This window comes from Chelonia mydas, chromosome 12, assembly GCF_015237465.2.
Source record: "Chelonia mydas isolate rCheMyd1 chromosome 12, rCheMyd1.pri.v2, whole genome shotgun sequence".
In the NCBI taxonomy this organism is placed as follows: Eukaryota; Metazoa; Chordata; order Testudines; family Cheloniidae; genus Chelonia; species Chelonia mydas.
Window position 1 is genome coordinate 2,130,996 of NC_051252.2, and position 12,569 is coordinate 2,143,564.

Here is a 12,569-nt window from a genome sequence, read left to right on the forward strand (position 1 = left end):
TCCCGGCAAGTTCCACCAGCTGCCCTTCAGTGGGAGCTGGGAGGGCAGTGATAACATGGGGGGGCCTCAAGCTCTCAGAGCCCCTGGGAGTCCTGCACTAAGCCTCCCCCCCACCTGCAACACCGACCTACCCCCGACAAGGAGCAAGCAGTGAACGAGTGTCCCGCTCCTCTCCTCTCTTCCCCTCCCCTCCCCCTGCTCGTAGCTGCTTTTCATTTACTTGGCAACTCAGCAGGGCTGAGACTCATACCCAGTCAGCCTGCCAAAGGCACCGCTGTCCTCACGAGGCCTGCTAGTGCCTCTCGCGCAGGGTCCGCCAGCCCCTCCCCAGCCCAGTGCAGCTCTGCCAGCTTCACAGCAGAGCGCGAATCCAGCTCGGCAGGTCCTTCCGTCGTGCCTGGTTCAAACCCTCTGGCGTGGTTTCAGTGCGGGTTGGCAGCTCAAGCCTGCTGCAGGAGCACAGAAAAGGGAAGGGAGAGCATTTCGCTGCTACAAAACAGCTTCTCCTGCCTGGGAACTCAGTCCTGAGAGGCCCTCGGTACAGCCCTGCGTCAGAGGGACCCCACCCCCAGCTCAGGAGCAAAATGCAGGGATGGGCCCTGTGCTCATCACCTGCAATGGGCACGCAGGGCTGCCAGCATGCACAGGGCCTTGCGGTCAAAGCAACAGGCAGGACCCTGCCCTATGGAGCTGAACTTGGACAGACAAAAGTGCAAACAATAGGAGACCTGGGTAGGTAAAGGAGCTGGAGGGCAGGACAGAGTCAGCAACTGCCAGTTCAATCCACTTGGCCCAACAGCCACCGGGGAGCCTGCCCCTGGTCACTATCTAACGGGGTGAGATTCCAGGCTGCAACCCTCAGATGTCCAGTCCCCCTCCAGAACGACTCCGATCTCAGCTAAGCCCGGGCACAGAGCCCCAGCGCCACCAGCTGCCACCTCCGCGCCCTCAGCCTGGGGCCATGGGCAGCTGAGCTGTCCCCAGCCGTTCAGCCCTGGTTTTCGGTCCCTGTGCCACACTGGCTCCCGCCGTGATGAGCCAGCCCTGCTCCATGCTCTGCGGGTCCATCAGGGACCAGGGCAGGCTGCCCCATGAGTCAGGGCTAACTGCAGACAACGCATCACTGGCAGAGGTTTCTAACCCATGCCAGTCACCTCCACCTGCCGGTGCTTCCTGACGGTCCCAAGGAGAGACTCAGACGCTGCCCCACACACTTGTCAGAAAGACAACACCCACGCGCTACTTAATTCACATTACCGGCCCAAGACCAGCCCAAAGCAATGTAAACCCAGCCTTCCCTATTGGGCCCCACATGTGCCAGGTAGTTGTACGCATCACTTATGCTGCGACACCTAGGCCCTAGACAGGGAGAGCCGAGGACGGAGGTGGAGCCCTGGCTTTCATGGGCTAAATCCAACCATCAGTGTGAGTGATGGTGCAAGGGCTGGGCTAGCAGAACTCAAGTCAGCAGACCCTAGGTTTGCTAACCTAGGGCTCCAGCATCCACACTGCATTGTGCATCCGAGTCCAGCCCTCAACTCCCACACTTCCTAGCGCTGCTCGGGCCCTGTGCTCATAGTGCAGCGTGGGGAAACTCAACTGTCCAGAGGTCACAGAGAGTTGGCCCGTGGGATTTTGGGATACTATTGGTGGATTCCCAGTGCATGAATCCAGCGGGGCTGCGCCCACACTGCAAAGCAATAGGGCTTGAACCCTGGGTCCCAGCTTGCCAGAGGCTCAGACCCTCCATCCCCACGGGGTGCTAGGGCTCTGGGTCAGCACAACATGTGTGTAGACGGACGGGGTTAGGCCTGAGCTGGAGTTCGAACCGGGCCTTACCCATCAGCCCAGACACACCCGGGTCCCAGCCACACTAGGAAACTGGCCTGGAGCTGATAAGAATCATAGAATATCAGGGTTGGAAGGGACCTCAGGAGGTCATCTAGTCCAACCCCCTGCTCAAAGCAGGACCAATCCCCAACTAAATCATCCCAGCCAGGGCTTTGTCAAGCCTCACCTTAAAAACTTCTAAGGAATAAGATTCCACCACCTCCCTAGGTAACGCATTCCAGTGTTTCACCACCCTCCTAGTGAAAAAGTTTTTCCTAATATCCAACCTAAACCTCCCCCACTGCAACTTGAGACCTTTACTCCTTGTTCTGTCATCTGCTACCACTGAGAACAGTCTAGATCCATCCTCTTTGGAACCATATCTTAGGTAGTTGAAAGCAGCTATCAAATCCCCCCTCATTCTTCTCTTCTGAAGACTAAACATCCCCAGTTCCCTCAGCCTCTCCTCATAACTAATGTGTTCCAGTCCCCGCATCATTTTTGTTGCCCTCCGCTGGACTCTTTCCAATTTTTCCACCTCCTTCTTGTAGTGTGGGGCCCAAAACTGGACACAGTACTCCAGATGAGGCCTCACCAATGTCGAATAGAGGGGAACGATCACCTCCCTCGATCTGCTGGCAATGCCCCTACTTATACACCCCAAAATGCCATTGGCCTTCTTGGGAACAAGGACACACTGTTGACTCATATCCAGCTTCTCATCGACTGTAACCCCTAGGTCCTTTTCTGCAGAACTACTGCTGAGCCATTCGGTCCCTAGTCTGTAGCGGTGCATGGGATTCTTCCGTCCTAAGTGCAGGACTCTGCACTTGTCCTTGTTGAACCTCATCAGATTTCTTTTGCCCAATCCTCTAATTTCTCTAGGTACCTCTGTATCCTATCCCTACCCTCCAGCGTATCTACCTCTCCTCCCACTTTAGTGTCATCTGCAAACTTGCTGAGGGTGCAATTCATGCCATCCTCCAGATCATTAATGAAGATATTGGACAAAATCTGCCCCAGGACTGACCCTTGGGGCACTCCGCTTGATACCGGCTGCCAACTAGACATGGAGCCATTGATCGCTACCCGTTGAGCCCGACAATCTAGCCAACTTTCTATCCACCTTATAGTCCATTCATCCAGCCCATACTTCTTTAACTTGCTGGCAAGAATACTGTGGGAGACTGTCAAAAGCTTTGCTAAAGTCAAGGAATAACATGTCCACTGCTTTCCCCTCATCCACAGAGCCAGTTATCTCACACAGAAGGCAATTAGGTTAGTCAGGCATGACTTGCCCTTGGTGAATCCATCTGACTAATCCTGATCACTTCCCTCTCCTCTAAGTGCTTCAGAATTGATTCCTTGAGGACCTGCTCCATGACTTATCCAGGGACTGAGGTGAGGCTGACTGGCCTGTAGTTCCCAGGATCTTCCTTCTTCCCTTTTTTAAAGATGGGCACTACATTAGCCTTTTTCCAGTCGTCCGGGACTTCCCCCGATCGCCATGAGTTTTCAAAGATAATGGCCAATGGCTCTGCAATCACATCCGCCAACTCCTTTAGCACCCTTGGATGCAGCGCATCTCGCGCCATGGACTTGTGCTCGCCCAGCTTTTCTAAATAGTCCCGAACCACTTCTTTCTTCACAGAGGGCTGGTCACCTCCTCCCCATGCTGTGCTGCCCAGTGCAGTAGTCTGGGAGCTGACCTTATTTGTGAAGACAGAGGCAAAAAAAAGCATTGAGTACTTTAGCTTTTTCCACATCCTCTGTCACTAGGTTGCCTCCCTCATTCAGTAAGGGGCCCACACTTTCCTTGGCTTTCTTCTTGTTGCCAGCATACCTGAAGAAACCCTTCTTGTTACTCTTGACATCTCTTGCTAGCTGCAGCTCCAGGTGCGATTTGGCCCTCCTGATTTCATTCCTACATGCCCGAGCAATATTTTTATACTCTTCCCTGGTCATTTGGTTGCCAACAGGCCCTTCTGAGCTGCCATTGAAAACTATTCAACCACTTGGTGTGGACACGACAAACCCATGCTCGGTACTGGTCCCAGAGCCTGGCCCGTCTCAGCAAGTCCCCAGCCCACGTTCTGCCCCACCCCAGCCCTTTGCAACACCACTTCGGGGGGCTGCTGCCGACAATCATCGACAGCAACGCCAGGTTCTAGCATAGGCAGGGCCTAGAAAAGAGGGTGAGATAAGCCCAGAAGACCCAGGCTCCCAGCCGCCTCGCTTCATAAGCCAAGAGACATCTCCCAGGCTGAGCTCTGCTCCTCCAAGCCTCGAGGCCCTGGGATAAATCCACGAGCAGCAGCTTCCAAGCCTGCACGGAAGGGGGCAGAAACACTGAAGCCAGAGCTCTGGCCTCAGTCATGCACTATGAGTCAGTCAGCCACTGGACTTCCACCCTCGCCTGGCAAGGAAGAGCCCCAGGGCTGCACAGTCAGACAGCGCCATGCTTCTAGGCACGGTCCGGCTGCCCTCCACTCCCACTTCTTCTTTCTGCGTTTCCAGCCCAACAGAGAAAGGGCCTGTCAGCACCCAAGGCAGCTTAGAGCAGCCACAGACTTTTACAGCTGCCACAGGCGCTCGGCACTAACCCCCCTGTGGGCAGAACACGCCCAGGCGACTGCTCTGCAACGGGAATCCGGGGCAGGCAGGGGCTGAACTGGATGGAGCCAGAAAATTGAAAACACAGGAAAATTGGATTCAGGCTACAGAGCAGGCTTTGTACTGCGGTAGCACCAAGGAGCCCCAGTCCCAGACCCCTTTGTGCTAGGCCAGGGGTGGGCAAACTATGGCCTGTGTCCGGCCCATCAGACCTTTTAATCTGGCCCTTGAGCTTCCACCGGGGAGCAGGGTCGGGGGCTTGTCCCGCTCCGGTGCTCCAGCCAGGGAGCAGGGATGGGGGCTTGCCCCACTCCACGCATGCCGTGGCTCCCGGAAGCAGTGGCATGTCCCTCCTCCGGCTTCTACACATAGGCGCAGCCAGGGGGCTCCTCATGCTGCCCCTGCCCCAAGTCCCGGCTCTACAGCTCCCATTGGCCAGGAACCGCAGCCAATGGGAGCTGCAGGGGCGGCGCCTGCAGACAGGGCAGCACGCAGAGCCGCCTGGCCGGCGCCGCACCTCCAAGTAGGAGCCGGGGGGGGAACATGCTGCTGCTTCCAGGAACTGCTTTGAGGTAAGCGCCACCCTTCACCCTTCATCGCCTCCCAAGCCCCAAACCCTGCCCAAGCTCTGATCCCCCTCCCACCCTCTGAACCTCTCAGTCCCAGCCCAGAGCAACCTCCTGCACCCCAAACTCTTCATCCCCAGCCCCACCCTAGAGCCCACGCCCCAGCCAGAGCCCTTACCATCACCCCCTGCACCCCAACATCAGCCCAGAGTCCTCTCCCACACCCTGAAACCCTCATTTCTGGCCCCACCTTGGAACCCACACCCCTATCCCAGAGCCCCCTCCCATACTCCAAACTCCTCTGCTCCACTCCCAGCCCCCTCCTGCACCCCAAACCCCGCATCCCTGGCCCCACGCCAGAGCCCACACCTCCAGCTGGAGTCCTGACCCCCTCCCGCATCCCAACTCCCTACCCCAGCCCGGAGCCCCCTCCCATACGCATAACTCCTAATTTCTGGCCCCACCCCAGAGCCTGCACCCCCAGCCAGAGCCCTCACCCCAACCCCCAATTTTGTGAACATTCATGGCCCGCCATACAATTTCCATACCCAGATGTGGCTCTCGGGCCAAAACGTTTGCCCACCCCTGTGCTGGGCACTGTACAGACACAGAACAAAGCTGTCCCTGCCACAAACGTGAGAGATGGGCCATTTGGGGGCGGGGGGGGGGAGGCGGAAGGAGTGCAGTGGTAACCTGTGGGTTATTCTAGGAAGCCCACACTCTGCTCTTCCTCCAGCCTTCTTCCTCTTCTCCCATCACAGAAAGCATGTCTCAGGCCGTGAGGGCCAGGAATTTGGGGCATTTTCCAGTCAGTGCCTCAGCTGTCCGCATGCAAGCCCCCAAGGGCAGCGCGAGCTCTCCGTATCAGACCGGCTCTCCTCCCAGCACAGTAGGAAATGTCTCATGTGCAACCCAGAGCAATCACTCCAAAAGTATTCATGACTAACAGGATCCCTGCAGCCCTAAGGCGCTGTCAGACACGGAGCTGGGGAACAGAGGTCATCAGCAAGAGGGTGACCAGTGCACTGCGCGGCCCGGGGGCGTCAAAGCCTTTGAAGGCAAGGCCGTCTTCGGCTGCCTCTCGCTCCCCCACCCCCTAATCTATTTAACTCTGCCGCGCTGGAGGTGCCGCTGCGTGCCAGATGCTGGATAGCAGAGAGCCATGCCGTGGGGCATGCACAGCTGCGGGCCCACACCTACGCTCCCCCCACAAGACAGGTCAGCGGAGCCAGGAAGCTGGCGTCAGGCTGCTGCACTGGGTGGACTGAAAGCATCCATGCTTAACGCTGCGAGAACCCCCTTGCCTTGTCCTCACTGCTCCCGGACACTGGCTACATTCAGACAGCCCAGCCCACAATGGCTCCTGGGGACCATTGACAAGACAGGGCTAACCGCGCCAAACCTGAGCAGCGCAGTGGTTCAGTAGTTCATACCATCCTCTGTGGGCTAAATCCTTATCCCAGCCCCTGGACCCAAAAGTTAGACGGGCCCCCGAGCAGACGCAAGGATGCATAATCCTTTGACCCCTTTATGAGAGGAGAGCAAGCACAGGATGATCCGAGTAGCCACAAACCCTCCACTCCACATCCTGCAAGCGCTGCCATGCAGGGATCCCCTGGGGAGCTGAGCGGCATGCAGCCCACACATTCATCGCACCCCACTGGCATGCAGATCCATTTCTTCCCCAGGTGACCCATACTACTGTGCCATGGCGTAAGCACTGCTCAGCTTGCTGGGCACCTGAGTCTGTTTCCCCCAAGCCCAGGAGCGTGTGGGAAAGTGCTCTTTGCAACAGTATTTATAATTCAAGCAGCAAAAATGCTCTTAAGTGGATTAGGAAAATGCAAAAGGACAAACACACAAGCAAGCTGCAGAGCAAAAGGAAGTGGCTCTAATCACCTCCTGTCCCTTCTGGATGGCAGAGGCCCAAAGCGGGATCACCCAGCAGCCAGAGAGACCCCAGAAGGAAGTTATGTGCCTGGGGACAAGTCATGGAACGAGAGAGTTTGTGAAAGTTCCCAACGAGGCAGGGCAGAGGGTGAACCCAGCTACCCCAAAGCATGCTGAAGCCCAGGGCTTGGCTGCTCGTTCCCACACTTGGGAGCCCTGGGCAGAGACACAGAACTGCAGAAGCTGGCTCCACTCCACAAGACAGTCTGCAGTGCCAGGTTTCCCCTTCCCAGAACCTGTAACTTGCTGACAGCACCCAGTGCCGCTCAGGGGACTCTGTCCTCAGAGGTCCCGCGGAAGGCCCCTCTCCAGGACCAGCAGCGACAGGCACCAAATCCAGGGAGACAGGCGTGCCAGCTGCTCCACTAGAAGCTGAGTATTCCAGGGGCGAAGGGGAATTCGGGCACTCCCCGCCCCCAGCTCTGGCATGCTGCAGTTGCCTGGATGGGTTAGGTTACACTCTGTCCCGCACTCTCCTCTCTTCGGCTGAGAGAAACATAGATCAGGCTGAGTCAAGGTCTGACAACGGCCCCCCAGCTGTTGGAGCTGGGGAATCAGCCTCCCAGTCAGGGGGAGAGGGGAAGGGTTAGGAATGGAGACACGCACCCTGCACTGGCCCGAGACAATACCCTGCAGGGACTGTTCTTGCCCTGCCTCCTGGGGAACAGCCAGCTAGACCCAACGGGCCTTTCCTGTCCCTGCCCTCTGAGGACACGGCCAGCTAAGCTAGCTGTCGGAGGCAGCACTGGCTTTCTCCTGGAGGGCTTGGGCAAGGGCAGCCAAAGCTGCCCCCTGTGACGCTTCAAAGCAAACCAGCCCCACCAGCCTGATGCCCAGCACTCCGGCCCCCACCGAGGAGACAGGCAGCGCTCAAAGGTACCGATTCCTGCACCCGTCAGCTCCCCACACCTGGGCCTGCCTTGGCATGGGGTGAGGTGAGCTCTTGAGGTTCCTCCCAACCCGACCTCTCTCTGATTGCTGCGATTCTGTGACTGGTTACAGGGCCGGCTGCAGCACTGCAGCCTGGGGGCGGCTGCCCGGCCTTCCACCCAGAGCACGCAGCCACTTCCAACACAGGGTGGGGGGGAAGAGTAGATGAGGCAGGCCCTAAATGGCAAATGGGTGAAAACTCTTTGGGCCTTCAAGCTTTAATAGCCAGAGCCCCCATGTTGGATGCCCTCTGCAAGTGCCCTCCTGCGCGTCAATGAGAAGTAATGCCCGCCAAGGACACAGATGCCAGAAAACACAAAAGCAAAAGGCCTTAAAGCGATCACTAATCGGTTCAGAGGCTGCCCAGAAACACACAGCCTGCATCACCAAATTCCCCTCATAACTTACAAAGCTTCTATTAATACAACCAAGGGGAAGGAAGGAAGGAAAAGAGAACCCAGTGTGTTATCTTGTCTGGCCTGGGCAAGTGCCATCTAGTTTAAGGAAGACTCACCCACTGGCCTCCAAACCTAGCCCCAAATGGGAGGCGAAGGCCCAGATCCTGCGCCTACCTGCATCACAGTACAGCTGGAGCTCTTAACTTGGGGTTACACTTAAAAATGAGCTACAAAGGTAAACCCCCATATATTTACACACACACTTTGATTTTTGTCTGGCAGGTTCTCGCGTCTTGATTTTTGTCCTTATAAATATCAGAGTGTCAAGCAAGGCTGGTCTTTCCTTTTTCACTGGAAAACTCAAATGTGGCCTGGGAGTTCAGGTAACCCTTTAACAAAGGGGCTGGGATGCTGACTCCTTAGCAAGGAGAGCTTGGGTCACAGGTTTTCAAAGAGGTGGAATAAAGATCACTTTCCATCTCACTTAATTGGATTCTGCTTCCATGGGCACCCTGATGTCCTAAATCTCCCAGCTCTCCAGTCAACCACAGAGTCATAGAATTTCAGGGTTGGAAGGGACCTCAAGAGGTCATCTAGTCCAACCCCCTGCTCAAAGCAGGGCCAATCCCCAACTAAATCATCCCAGCCAGGGCTTTGTCAAGCTTCACCTTAAAAAATTCTAAGGAAGGATATTCCACCACCGCCCTAGGTAACACATTCCTGTGCTTCACCACCCTCCTAGTGAAAGAGATTTTTCTAATATCCAACCTAAATCTCCCCCACTGCAACTTGAGACCATTACTCCTTGTTCTGTCATCTGCTACCACTGAGAACAGTCTAGATCCATCCTCTTTGGAACCCCCTTTCAGGTAGTTGAAAGCAGCTATCAAATCCCCCCTCATTCTTCTCTTCTGCAGACTAAACAATCCCAGTTCCCTCAGCCTCTCCTCATAAGTCATGTGTTCCAGTCCCCTCATCATTTTTGTTGCCCTCCACTGGACGTTTTCCAATTTTTCCACATCCTTCTTGTAGCGTGGGGCCCAAAACTGGACACAGTACTCCAGAGGAGGCCTCACCAATGTCGAATAGAGGGGAACGATCACCTCCCTCGATCTGCTGGCAATGCCCCTCCTTATACAGCCCAAAATGCCATTGGCCTTCTTGGGAACAAGGACACACTGTTGACTCATATCCAGCTTCTCATCGACTGTAACCCCTAGGTCCTTTTCTGCAGAACTACTGCTGAGCCATTCGGTCCCTAGTCTGTAGCGGTGCATGGGATTCTTCCGTCCTAAGTGCAGGACTCTGCACTTGTCCTTGTTGAACCTCATCAGATTTCTTTTGGCCCAGTCCTCCAATTTGTCTAGGTCCCTCTGTATCCTATCCCTACCCTCCAGCGTATCTACTTCTCCTCCTAGTTTAGTGTCATCTACAAATTTGCTGAGGGTGCAATCCACGCTGTCCTCCAGATCATTAATGAAGATATTGGACAAAACTGGCCCCAGGACCGACCCTTGGGGCACTCCGCTTGATACCAGCTGCCAACTAGACATGGAGCCATTGATCACTACCCATTGAGCCCGATGATCTATCCACCTTTCTATCCACCTTATAGTCCATTCATCCAGCCCATACTTCTTTAACTTGCTGGCAAGAATACTGTGGGAGACCGTATCAAAAACTTTGCTAAAGTCAAGGAGTAACACGTCCACTACTTTCCCCTCATCCACAGAGCCAGTTATCTCGTCACAGAAAGCAATTAGATTAGTCAGGCCTGACTTGCCCTTGGTGAATCCATCTGACTAATCCTGATCACTTCCCTCTCCTCTAAGTGCTTCAGAATTGATTCCTTGAGGACCTGCTCCATGATTTTTCCAGGGACTGAGGTGAGGCTGACTGGCCTGTAGTTCCCAAGACCCTCCTTTTTCCCTTTTTTAAGGATGGGCACTACATTAGCCTTTTTCCAGTCATCTGGGACCTCCCCCAATAGCCATGAGTTTTCAAAGATAATGGCCAATGGCTCTGCAATCACATCCGCCAACTCCTTTAGCACTCTCAGACACAGCGCATCCAGCTCCATGGACTTGTGCCGGTCCAGCTTTTCTAAATAGTCCCGAACCACTTCTTTCTTCACAGAGGGCTGGTCACCTCCTCCCCATGCTGTGCTGCCCAGTGCAGTAGTCTGGGAGCTGACCTTGTTTGTGAAGACAGAGGCAAAAAAAGCACTGAGTACTTTAGCTTTTTCCACATCCTCTGTCACTAGGTTGCCTCCCTCATTCAGTAAGGGGCCCACACTTTCCTTGACTTTCTTCTTGTTGCTAATACCTGAAGAAACCCTTCTTGTTATTCTTACCATCTCTTGCTAGCTGCAACTCCAAGTGGGATTTGGCCTTCCTGATTTCACTCCTGCATTCCTGAGCAATATTTTTATACTCTTCCCTGGTCATTTGTCCAATCTTGCACTTCTTGTCAGCTTCTTTTTTGTGTTTAAGATCAGCAAGGATGTCACTGTGAAGCCAAGCTGGTGGCCTGCCATATTTACTATTCTTTCGACACATCGGGATGGTTTGTTCCTTGAACCTCAATAAGGATTCTTTAAAATACAGCCAGCTCTCCTGGACTCCTTTCCCCCTCATGTTATTCTCCCAGGGGATCCTGCCCATCAGTTCTCTGAGGGAGTCAAAGTCTGCTTTTCTGAAGTCCAGGGTCCATATTCTGCTGCTCTCCTTTCTTCCCTGTGTCAGGATCCTGAACTCGACCATCTCATGGTCACTGCCTCCCAGGTTCCCATCCATTTTTGCTCCCATGTCTCCGCGATAACTCACTCACTCTCTAACACACACACTAAAGCATTTAGTTTGGCAAACACCAGAAGCCCCTTTTGAGCTCTCTGTAGTCATCATAAAATGGGGGAAAGCAGCACAGGCCTAATTACTTTCTCTGTGCAGGTCCCCTTTCAAGAGGGTTCTCACAGTAGCTGCTTTCAGCTCTCAAGGGCCATGAAAATGCGTCTTGGTAATTTAAGAATGAGGAACCCCTCAGCTGATCTTGCTGGCACACACAAGCGCAGAGAACTCGAGGTCACAGCCCTGAATTTCAGAAACATCCCATCACTGCAATAGCCTTACTGTCACACCAAACCTATCCGCTGCATACTTTCCTCTCCGGCTGGACTCTTCTGTGCCATGCCTTAGCTACCAGCAAAGGATTAAACAGGCCCAGCATCAAAAGCAAGCCGGGGAGGGTGGGGAGGGGGGCAGGCAAGCTGCAAGGAGCCCAAACCTTTCATCTGTAAATTACAGCCTACCAAGCTGAGGCAACTCCTCCAGCACCAGCCTCTGAAACCCACACTGGTTATTACCCAAATAATGCAACTCGCTGGACACAGAGTCCGGCAGGCAGCGAGGAAATCAAAGCCAATTGGCACCCAGAGCGCTCCTGGGAGCTGGAGCCTGATCGCTCCTTTCCCAAGGAGGTTACAATTACTCGGCAATGACAGGGAAAATGACGATGGCCCAGTGTCCCCCGGGCCCGAGTGCCCCCCTCCATGCAGGGGTGCGCCCCCCCATAGAAGGATGAGGGGGAGGGTCCCCCATGCGCCCCCCCAATAGAAGGATGAGCGGGGAGAGTCCCCGTGGGCCCCCCCCATAGAAGAATGAGTGGGGAGAGTCCCCGTGCGACCCCCCATAGAAGGATGAGCGGGGAGAGTCCCCGTGGGCCCCCCCATAGAAGGATGAGCGGGGAGAGTCCCCCGTGGGCCCCCCCCATAGAAGGGTGCGGGGGGAGAGTCCCCGTGCGCCCCCCCCATAGAAGGGTGCGGGGGGAGAGTCCCCGTGCGCCCCCCCATAGAAGGATGAGCGGGGAGAGTCCCCGTGGGCCCCCCCCATAGAAGGATGAGCGGGGAGAGTCCCCCGTGGGCCCCCCCCATAGAAGGATGAGCGGGGAGAGTCCCCGTGCGCCCCCCCATAGAAGGATGAGCGGGGAGAGTCCCCGTGGGCCCCCCCCATAGAAGGATGAGCGGGGAGAGTCCCCGTGGGCCCCCCCCATAGAAGGATGAGCGGGGAGAGTCCCCGTGGGCCCCCCCCATAGAAGGATGAGCGGGGAGAGTCCCCGTGGGCCCCCCCCATAGAAGGATGAGCGGGGAGAGTCCCCGTGCGCCCCCCCCCCCCATAGAAGGGTGCGGGGGGAGAGTCCCCCGTGGGCCCCCCCAATAGAAGGATGAGGGGGGAGGGTCCCCGTGGGGCCCCCCCCCCCACAGAGGGGTGCGGGGGAGGGTGGAGAG

General features: G+C 55.7%; 1 protein-coding gene across 5 annotated transcripts in view; it reads right to left on the reverse strand.

The window, feature by feature from the left end:
- The window catches only part of RIPOR1 (RHO family interacting cell polarization regulator 1), a 132,675-nt gene that overhangs the window by 78,534 nt on the left and 41,572 nt on the right, over window positions 1-12,569 (reverse strand). The window contains exon 1 of one of the 5 annotated variants that reach the window (XM_043526489.1): window positions 11,649-11,781. The exons of the other annotated variants lie outside the window; for them this stretch is intronic. The gene's annotated coding sequence lies outside the window, so the exon portion shown is untranslated. Of the gene's footprint in view, window positions 1-11,648; window positions 11,782-12,569 lie in introns of those variants that run through there. 5 annotated transcript variants of the gene reach the window in all.